The 11696-nt window shown below is 47.9% G+C and overlaps 1 pseudogene; it reads right to left on the minus strand.

The window, feature by feature from the left end:
- Positions 1 to 1290: 1290 nt before the first annotated feature.
- The window catches only part of LOC119361251, a 51439-nt pseudogene continuing 41033 nt past the window's right edge, over positions 1291 to 11696 (minus strand).

Raw genomic sequence — 11696 nt, forward strand, 5'->3', positions numbered from 1 at the left:
GCGGCCCACGTCGTCGTCCCATTCCCTGGGCATGGCCGACGGGGGAGGAGAGGGGGCACGAGGGGGTCGGGAGCGCCGACAAGAGGGGGGTAGAGAGGGGCGGCGAGGGGCGCGTCAGGGAAGGGAGCTGGAGGCGCGGGGCTAGTGGAGGGTTGGCGAGGAAACCCTACCGGGGGCCAAATGGTGCGCCTAGTCGGGCCAGTGCCCACCGATGGGCAAGGCTGGGCCGTGCGGGGCGAAACCAGCCCAGGTGACCGGCCCATGAAACGGCCAACGGCCCGCACCCCATCCGGCGGCCCCACGGCCGAAGACACCGGGGTGGGCCCAATGGAGTGGGCCACGGGGCGGCCCAGTACCAACGCGGCTCGGTACGACCGACCCGGGGAAACCAGGCTGGGGGCAAGGGTTTCCCCGAGCGCCGCTGTGGTGGCCACCGGTGGGGCAGGACGGGGGCAGCGAGGCCAGGACGGGGCACAACAGCCACCAGGAGACAGGGATGAGGAGGCGCCGAACGAGGAGATGAATGGACGAAATGGGGAGCGCCTGGAGAGCACGGCCGAGAGCTCCGACACGGACGCCGACGACGGGCCAGCCAGGGCGGAGGAGGACGAAGCTGCTGCGGCCTTCTAGGAGGAGCGTGCGGAGCTGCGGTTGGCGCGGCCAGCGGCACCCCAGCCACCGGTGCGGTGACTCCGGGGGGAGCCCCAGACCCCAAGGGGGCACCTTTCACCCCCACCAGCAACGATGAGCCCGAAGGCCGGCGGCGGCACCGGTCAACCCCGTGGGCGGCCGAACTCCCACCCCTGGGAGTAAGGCCACCGGCAGAGTCGAGCCGAGGCAGCCGGACCGGAGCCTTGGGGGGGACGCGATCCCGGCATACGACGGGGCGCTCCACGGCGATGTCGTCGGCCTCAGCGAGGTCCGCCCAGACCACGCGCGACGGTCCAGCAGGGGGAGTCGACGGCGGGGCAGGCGAGGGGAGCACCGGCAGGCAGGCCGCGGTCGAGGAAGGGGACGGGGGCTGGAGCGGCGGCTAAGCCGCCGTGTCGCCAGAGCCAACGGGCGTCTCCATCGCTCCATTTTTTCCGGCATCGGCACTATACATTTAGTACAACATATTGAATTGCAGGGCAGGGTTAGGGGTGAGGGCGGTTCCCCCTCTCTTATTCACAACTTTTCTTATATAATAAACTCATACGTACAAGTTATTATAAATAACCACACAAAAAATCAGTACACGGAGAGCAAGCCATAAAGTATACAATTAAGCCGTACTAAGATCTGCATATACTAACGACCATCAACTGTTGTGATACTCACTGCATTCACAGAGTTTGATGTAATCTCCCTTCCTTCTTCGTCTGCACAAGTACCTAGAGCCAAATATATAGGTTGCTTTGGAGCTGGAAGCGACACGCTTTCGTTCTCTAACATAAGCATAATCGATGACATAAGTGGCCTATCCCTAGCACGGTCTTGAACACACAAGAGTCCCACATGAATACAGCGCAGAACTTCATGAAGTCGGCAACTTGCAACAAAGGAAGAGTCCACAAGTTCAATTGCATTTCCATCTTCCCACAATCTCCATGCCCGAGTAACAGAATGAGGTCAACATCAAGTTACTAACTTTTCTGCTGGGAAAGGGGTAAGGGGGAGATTGAAAATATCTTATAAACATACTTGCATAAGTGATAAGGCTAGAAAAGTTTGTTATAAGCTGAGGTGAACTAGTCTTCAAGCCACTGACAATCTCTAAGAGAAGAACACCGAAGCTATATGTGTCTGATCTTACAGAAAAAGCACCTCCCATCGCATATTCAGGCGACATGTAACCATTGTTTAAACATTAAACAAGTCAAAGGATTCCTCAAAATGAATTGTTGTGGAATTAACACTTCAGATGTTCTTAATGTCGGGACTTAGTCGCGAGGCCAACGCATCTATGTGGTAGCTTGAGAGGGGTTGATCGGGACGAGAGACGCAACACGCAAGACAAGGGTTTAGACAGCTTCAGGCCCCGGGAAACATCATCCGGTAATAACCCTACATGCTGTTTGTGGCTAGGTCTCATTATGCTCATGAGAGGAGTCGCCGTAAGCCGTCTCCCCCTTTGTGTCTAGCCCTAGAGATTGTTCTTGTTTCCTGTCCCTCTTGGGGAGCCTTGCCCCTCCTTATATAAGTTAGAGGGGCGGGTTATATGTGGAGTCCTAGTAGGACTAGAACTAGCCTATCTTGTACTACAAGCCGGACTCAAGTCCGGGTCTTGATTCCTTGTAAGGGAGATATTCCTCACGCCTTTCCTCTTAAGCCAGCCTATCATAACGTAAGCCGGCCTTCTGGGCCTTGAGCCTCCTGGGCCCTCGGGCCTTGTCGCTCCTCTGATCCGCTTGCCAGGTCACCCATAGGTCACCAGGATCGGGCGGGTCACTTAGTGTGTCGTCCAGTCATGGCGGGTCATTAGTGAGTCGCCAAGTCCGGCCGAGTTATACTTCCAGCCGGGTTACACCGCGGGGTATATCCCCGACATTAGCCCCCAAGTTTAGCTTGGATTTAGCCATGGTAAACTTATGCTGCAAAATAAACACAAGAACAAATTTGATAGGTTGTGCTCTGGGTTAAGAATTCTTGTAAACCGGCACCTGAACATCCTTAAGTCCTTGTCATTTCCTTCTTCTAAAAAATCCGGGTCAATAGACCAGCTTCACAATCAATTTGATGATGTTGGTTTCTCATAGAAAAATATTGTGAAGAATAATCCACTTGAGTCGGCTTCCAAGGCGCCGGGTTAAATAATTTTGGTCTTCAAATACTCATCTGATATTCAGCCGGCTTGAAGATATAAAACTTGCTGGTTTATCATTACCAAAAACTCCGGGTTATAAAAGACTCATGACATCGAGTCATAATTGTTGTTGACACCGGGTCATGTAATTGATCTTCCTGATTTGCTCAAAACTGATAATTTGAAGATGTTCCTCCTTATATATGCATAATACCTGTAGCCCCCAAGTCTTAAGAGGAGAACATAGTGATAGCTTAAGACTTGCTCCAATATAAGTGTTGCAACCAAAGAAGAAATCCGGTTTGTTCATCTCAATCATTAGTCATAAACTGAATATTCCACATAGGTAGCCCCCAAGTTTTGGGTTGTCATGCTTGCAGCAACCTGGGACTTGTAATTGCCTTATGCTCATAAAAACTTCAACCAGTGTAGCCTCCAAGGGTCAGGTCATTATGCAATAATGAGCAGGGACTTTATAAATATGATCATGTAGATTTGAACAGCAACGTGTAGCCCCCAAGGGCCGGCTCAGTAAGATAATATTGAGCTGGTACTTTATATATACTTCATTGAAACATCATATGATGTAATCTCCACCACGGGGCTTGAGCCCACGTCCACAAGGTTAAGAGCTTTGTGCTTTACCAACTGAGCAATGGATCCTTCAATATAATGGATTTAAAACTTATGACCTTGAACTGTTAACAGGAGAAATTGGTAGCCCCCAAGGGCCGGCTCATTACGATGTGATGAGTCGGGTCTTCAATAAGGTGAGCAAACAATGACTTTGCATTAGCCCCCAAGTGTCATGGTGCATGCTTGCAGCAACATGAGACTTGCATATTTGATATAATCTCAATTTGAATAATGTAGCCCCCAAGTGCCGGGTCGTAAGCCTGCAGCGACTCGGGACTATTCCTTCCATTGTAGAATAAATCATATCCTTTGATAAAATAATAGCCAGTGCACTAAAGCGACTTTGAAAACCTCAATAATATTGGTTATTGATAATCACAATAGAAATCCAGCCATGTTGGCTATTCAAGATATGAATAATATAACCCGGTATGAAAACCTCAATCATTCAATATCATCATGAAAATCCAGCCAGTTTTGGCTATTAAAATTTTTAATACCTCATCGGTTGATAAGTAAACGCAGAGTTTAAATGCTCGGCGGCTCTTGGCCGACGATGATTTAAGTAAACCCGGAATTTTTATAACCTGGCGGCTTATAGCCTTTGAGAAAAATCCAGAACGGATAATTATTTTGAAGCATCAAGTTTGGTAATGAGCTTGAACTTAATCATTTATATGTCATATTCCTGCAAATCCTGCAAAGAGTTTAAACAACATATGCCCTAGCGACTTAACGTCAAAAGCCAGGGCGGGTAACCACCCAAATGTAGTCTTATCCTGCACACAAGTAGATCACAAGATCCCTATGATCCTTTGAATGATACCGCCGGATTATGTGACCCGGATAGTGAAGTTGATAGCTCAACTCTGTAAGATCCGGCACATATGATATTTGTAACAACTCAAATACTTGTGATTCTATAAAAACAGATAAAAATTTTGAGGCTTCGGATTCGAATACGATCAGTAAAGCGTTCCAAAGGGGTTAAGCTAAGATTCAAATACGATCATATAGCCCCCAATGGCGTTTGGCGTTGCCGATCAAAGTGGGTATCGACAGTTATGTTCTCTTTGGTTCGAATACGACCTATGTTTGAACAGGAAAACCCCCAAATGACCACTGTGATATTGAATTCGTACGGCCGGTTTACATGACCTGTGTAATAAGGGTGATAATCCAATCCTTAGAAGCCAATGCTTCCATATAAATGATGGTTGTCATAAGCTGGCGACTTATAGTCAAAAGTCAGGCCGGGTTAATCATAAACACTTATATACATGTGAGATATAATCCCCAAAAGGTCTCAAGTTAAGTAATTGTGGCTGCAATAAACTTTACCAGAGATAGAATAAAACTTTTTGAGGCTTCTGATTCGGATACGATCAGTAAACCGTTCCAAAGGGGTTAAGCTAAGATTCGAATACGATCATATAGCCCCCAGTGGCTTTGGCGATGCGATCAAGTGGGTATCGACAGCTATGTTCTCTTTGGTTCGAATACGACCTATGTTTGAACAGGAAGCCCCAAGTGACCATAAGATTTGTTTAATGACACTGATTCGTATACGATCCACGTCAGACCCAAAGGGGTTAAGCTATGATTCAAATATGATCAAGAAGCCCCCAAGTGGGTTTGGCAGTATGCCGATCAAGCGAGTATCGACAGCTATGTTCTCTTTGGTTCGGATACGACCTATGTTTGAACAGGAAGCCCCCAAGTGACCATAATAAGATAAGTCGTAAGGCAGGATACCTATGTTTAAACCGCGCATCATGGCAGCAAGTTCTTTTTCGCACCCTGTAATCTTTCTGAGAACTCGAACTTGCGAGAGATTAATTCTTTTGAACCGGAAGTTTAAACCGGATTTGAAAGCTTCAAAACTTTGTAAGAGATAAATTTACCTTGAGCCGGATTTTAAACCAGATATTAAGAGTGTCAGTGCTTTGCGGGAGAGAGATGTCTCTTGAACCGGATTTTAAACCGGAGTCCTTCTTTTTAAGCCGGAAATTTTCTGACGGGCTTTAAATTTTTCACCAATATAGCGGTAGCCTCTGGAACCGGGCTACCTTCCCTCGAATGACCCGGAATTCTTGAATCCATTGAAACCGGCTAATTCTGCCGAGCCATACCATTGTAGCCCCCGAGTCTCAAGATGACTCGAGGAGTTGGCTTGAGATTCTCCATAATTAACCGTGATATAGACTGGTTTGAATCCTGCATGGGACAATCTTGCAAACCAAAGTAATTTCTCTTTTGTAATATAAAATATATTGGATGGATTTCACCTGATATGTTAGGCTAGTGATTATCCACAGAAGGTTGAGGTGATTGCGGCGGGTTATAAATGATCTCGTATGAACTGTGTCAGCAACTCGGCCAATGGTTCCTTCCAACTGGCTGTTTGAAGTTAACCAAACCATAGTGCCGGCGACTTGTGCACTTATCCATTGAGCCATCCAGTGCAGACGGCGGTTGATAATATATAATATTTTTCCTCCAATTTGTTGGAAGAGAAAACGGGCTTCCCAAGTAGTGACTTGCTCATACTCAATAAACAGTTCATCCAGAAAAAAAACGGCTCGGTGTGTTGATGTAGACAAACCGCAAGAGACGGACCGTAAAAACGACCGCAACATCAAAGGCGGCTCAGACAGATGAATCAACCGTGGTGCTGTAAACCGGTGCGGGCGGGTAAGTTGTCCTCCTTGTTCTAAGCCGGCGTGGTCATAAGAGACGGCCACGGCGTTGTAAGCCGACGCGATCGCAAGAGATGGCCACGGCGTTGTAAGCCGGCGCGGTCGCGAGAGACGGCCACGGCGTTGTAAGCCGGTGCAGGAGTCCGTTGAGTAACGACGACCACCTGTGCCAAAAGATGTTGGCGTGTCTCCGCCTCTGCGGTATAATATCACTTTTTTTCATAAATAATTGCCCTGCATAAATAATATTGTAGACCAAGGCAAAGATAAACTTGTTCTTTGACAAAAACAACATATGATAATAAAACAAACTTGGATGGATATCTCCTGATTTGTTTAGGTCGAAAATAATCCGCCATGAAATTGATGATCCCTAGGTGAAACCGAAATCCCTCACGGGTGAATCGGCCGCGGGAACAAACCGATAAACCGGCAATGGCGTTTATAAGCCGGTGCGGACGAGCAAGTTGTCATCCACGTTGTAAGCCGGTGAGGACGCGTGAACCGGCCGCGAGAGCGGACGGGCGAGTCGTCCGTGGTGTTGTAAGGTGGTGCTGACGGGCGAGCCAGTCGGCGCGTTGGCGTAAACCGGACCGCAGGGGCGATGGCTGGTATTTTTTTTTGCCGGATGCTGGCGCCGGATAATGCATAGTGCTTCTTTTGTTTTTTGCCAAAAGAGTTAATTGGTTCTGTGTCTTCTAGTGCCTGAGCTCTCCACATAACCCGTCTGGCACTTTTTGAGCTGAAATCTTTGGAACCAGAACTTCTTGATAATCCGGCCGGAACCTCTGATAACCCAGAACTTTTTTACCCGAACCTCTTGATAATCCGGCCGGAACTTTTGATAATCCGGAACCTTTAAACCGGAACCTCTGGATAATCTGGCCAAAACTTTTGATAATCCGGAACTTTTGAACCGGAACCTCTTGATAATCTGGCCGAAACTTTTTGATAATCCGGAACTTTTCTGTAGCCTAAGTTGGAACTCTTGATGACTCAGACGAAACCTTTTGGCGATTCGGTTGGAACCCTTCGGCGATTCGGACCAAACTTTTCGTCGAGGCGATCGGAACTCTTTGGTGATTCATACGGAACCTGTCATCGAGGCGGTCGGAACCTTTCGCCGACTCAGACGAAACCTTTCGTCAAGGCGGTCGGAACCTTTTCGGTGAGCCAGCTGGAACTCTCCGACAAGTCGACCGAAACTTCTTCAATAAGCTGGGCGGAGCTTCTCAATCCCTGGGATAGCGCCCTTCAAGAACTCAACACCACCGCGCGCAGGCCCCACGGTGGGCGCCAACTGTCGTGGAATTAACACGTCAGATGTCCTTAATGTCGGGACTTAGTCGCGAGGCCAACGCATCTATGTGGTAGCTTGAGAGGGCTTGATCGGGACGAGAGACGCAACACGCAAGACAAGGGTTTAGACAGCTTTGGGCCCCGGGAAACATCATCCGGTAATAACCCTACATGTTGTTTGTGGCTAGGTCTCATTATGCTCATGAGAGGAGTCGCCGTAAGCCGGCTCCCCCTTTGTGTCTAGCCCTAGAGATTGTTCTTGTTTCCTGTCCCTCTTGGGAAGCCTTGCCCCTCCTTATATAAGTTAGAGGGGCGGGTTACATGTGGAGTCCTAGTTGGACTAGAACTAGCCTATCTTGTACTACAAGCCGGACTCAAGTCTGGGTCTTGATTCCTTGTAAGGGAGATATTCCTCACGCCTTTCCTCTTAAGCCGGCCTATCATAACGTAAGCCGGCCTTCTGGGCCTTGAGCCTCCTGAGCCCCCGGGTCTTGCCGCTCCTCTGATCCGCTTGCCAGGTCACCCATAAGTCGCTAGGATCGGGCGGGTCACTTAGTGCGTCGTCCAGTCAGGGCGGGTCATTAGTGAGTCGCCAAGTCCGGCCTGGTTATACTTCCAGCCGGGTTACACCGTGGCACTACTAGGAAAAGGCATGCTAGTGGCGCACCGGATTTGCCTTATAATGGCGCACTACTGGTGCGCCACTGGCATCACGCCATTAGAATTAAATTCTAATGGCGCACTACTGGTGCGCCATTAGTATCTGGTGTTCTAATGGTGCACCGCGTAGTGCGCCATTAGTATAGCCTGCAGTGCGCCATTAGAATGCCTCCCAGGGGCCATATGTACAAATGTGCTTTGGCATTCTAATGGCGCACCAGCAGCTAATGCGCCATTAGTGTGATGATCACAGTGCGCCATTAGTGTCTTGTGTGGTGCGCCATTAGTATGAATATTAGGTTTTATTTTTTTTTGCTTTTCTGATTTTTGCACAGGTTACAAAATATATTATTGCATAGAATATAGACAGCAGCACACAGCAACATCAGATTCATCAAATACAATAGAAGATTAGTCTCCGAATACAATTCATCATATTAGTCTCCGGATTCAAAAGACCGGACAAAGATAAAACATTACAAGTCTCAAGACCGCGAGTATCGAGTTTGCGAGGCTCTGGCACTTGATTCGGAGGTTGCGGGGCTCTGGCACTTGATCTTGAACTCCTTGTACTCATCTTCGCTCATCAAAGGATATTTCGCCTTGATCTTGTCATAACTATCACCTTTATCAATCATTCTCTTCACCGCGCTTCTCCAAGTAGACATGGCCGTGCTCATCTTCGTGAGGGCGGCATTGTTCACTTTATTCCCTGAGAGGCGTGTGTTTTCAAATTCGGCGGGGAACTTGTATCGTTCGTGCAGCTTCGTGAAGAGGAGGTTGCACAAATTCCCTCGGTCCTTATGCCTAAGGTTCTCGGTGTTGATCGAGACGGTGCTCCGGAGAATGCACCCGAGCTGAACCGAGTACCCCTTGACTATATGTTTGGGCTCCGTTGGATTCCCGTCGGAGTCCACTTGAGTGAATTCCTCCTTGACGGTGCGGAGCGCATTCGGGCGCCGGTCCTTCCTTTGCTTCTTCGGTTGGCTGCCATCTGTGTGTGCGCCGCCACCATCTGTGTGTGCGCCGCCATCATCAGTGGTGGCATCCTCGGCGGCACCATCAGTGGTGTCATCCCCGACGCCACTAGGGGTTGTGTAATCAGGATCGGTGTCTTCCGCGGCGTCATCATAGCGGTGAGGTTGTTCCTCCATCTCTTGGCACAGCTCCCAGAATTGCTTGCCGCCCGAACCACCGGCCTCATTGTTGTGGGCCATGTTTCTCTCTAAATAGGAAAAAAGTTTGGTCAAAAAGATGGTTATTGTCAAGGAACAAGATCATGGTCTCATGATTTAGGGTTTGTCGACACCGAGGCACCCTAAAAGCCTAAGCTTTCATCATTTAGGTTCTCATCGACACCGAGGAATCCGGGGCAGCCAAGTTAAGTTTTCATCATTTAGGGTTTATCGATGCCGAGGCACCCTAGGTTGGGCCTAATCTTGGCTCTATTGCCACCTATGTTGGGTTTATCATCTAGGGTTTATCGATGCTAAGGATAATTCTAAGTTGGGCCTAATCACTTGGCTCTATTGCCACCTATGATTTAATGCAGCAAGAATGGCAGGGCAGTTGATCCTACTTAACTAAGTACTAAGATAGCCCGGCCCATGCATTAGTCGCAAGTACCCCATATGTCCTATTTTTAGCAAAGTCATGCTAAAATTCACGGAAAATTTCAGCATGACCTTTGCTGAAAATAGGACATATGGAGTACCCGAATTTGCCGGAACGGAAGTTAATCGACATTTCGGCAAACTCAAGGGCCTCTCGGGGTACCTGCAAATTCATCATGACACGATGGTCGGAGACAAAACCCAGCCACAGACCATATGGTCCTCTGCTTTCATATGGACAAAAATCAGCTCAACTTATGTGAGCTTCCATTCCAGATATAATATGTATCCCAACAAAAAATCATCAATAGTTTAGAAAGTCTGTACAAACACAGAAAGAATGACAAATGTATTTTTACAGATCATGGCTCAGAGTCATAAACATCTATGGACCAAATATAGTAATGGATACAGCAGATTAGTCTTATGATTTTACTTGTTCGGTATAAAATAGCTTATGCTTTCCTTACAGTACATGTCCACATTTGATATGTCCTTTTTGTCTGTCCTGCTTTTTGAATCAACCGTATCGAGCAATACTATGGAATTAGTCAAATAATTGTGCATGTTTTGACAATAGGATGAATGCAAAAGAAAATCAAATGGTTGTGGCAATCTGTCCATCATCATGACTGTTGACAGTCGCCACACCCACTGTTGGACTTCGATCTAGCACAAAGGGGGTGTATAAGAGCACAAAGGAGGACTGTACACCAATCTGTGGACAGCACACATAAGAACAGTAGCAGTAGTACTACTACTAGCAGTAGTACTACCAAAAGAAAGGAAAGAACAGTAGCAGTAGTACTACTACTAGCTAGCTAGCTAGCTGGTACTGATCTAGCTTCTGCATGCATTTCTCTGAATTTTGTTATACTTAAACACTACAAGGAATTATACTTTGTCATAGCTATTAGTCTTTGGACTAAGGGGCACTAGCACACTAGTAAGTGATAGGCAACCATCCTACATGGAAATGTGAAGAGTTACATGGATGAGTACCAGCTCTAAGTGAAGGCTCAATGGATTCAAGATCAACCGACTGAAGTTGCCCAAACCTGCAAGGAAAAGAGAGAATAATGATTTCGAACTGCTTCTGATGGCATACATAAGCATAAGTTCAGTCCCCCAAATCAAGTACTCCATCAGATTGGGATACTACTCTAGATTAGTGTAGCCACTATCTAACAAAAAATTTCAGAACTGAATTTCAGAGTACTCTAAATGTTGTGTGCCCTAGTATTTCTGTGTTCCCTTGCATTTCTATAACATTTAGTAGCATGACAATTTTATCATGTTGAAAAAATTCAGTAACATGAATTTGGCTAAGCCAAGCATGATCTTGCTTGCATTGCCGCCTTTGCTACATGAAGCAATAGGGTAGGTTCAGTTTCACTGAATTTTTGAAACTATACATCATTTGCTGAATTTTTGCTCTACATCACTTGCTCTTTGTAAATTATTGCATATATCCAGTGACTGAATTTTTGAAACTATAGGTGAACCTCTTTAGGAAACGCAAAACAGTTAACTGAAACTATCTAAAATAGTTAAATCCACTTGATGCTTACCTAATGCAGGCCAACAGAATGAAATGAACTACGGATTTGTTCTCTGAAATACATGTAGGCCAACAGAGAGGATGTTCTTACGAGGGAGCAAGAAGCCTGCCGCCATGGCCCTAGGGTTTGCAGGTGAGGGGGTGGAGGAGAAGGGAGGAATCACCATGCATAGGTTGGGGAGGGAGGAAGGATGGAGAGGGAGGAAGGAGGAAGGAGGAGAGGTACCTGGGCAGGCGTGGCCGGTCGCCGGAGGGGTCAGGGTCGGGGTTGGGGTCGGGGTCGGCGGCGGCGGCCTCGTCGAAGGGATGCCTCAGTTGGCCGTGGGAAGGCCGGCGGCCGCGGTCGTCGTCCTGCACCCCGTGCCCGGACTGAGGAAGACGCCGGCATTGAAGCTCCGGCAGCGGCTGGGCGTCGGGGGGCGACGGCGCGGGGGCGACGGCGC

This window comes from Triticum dicoccoides, chromosome 2B (assembly GCF_002162155.2).
Source record: "Triticum dicoccoides isolate Atlit2015 ecotype Zavitan chromosome 2B, WEW_v2.0, whole genome shotgun sequence".
NCBI classification, from domain to species: Eukaryota; Viridiplantae; Streptophyta; class Magnoliopsida; order Poales; family Poaceae; genus Triticum; species Triticum dicoccoides.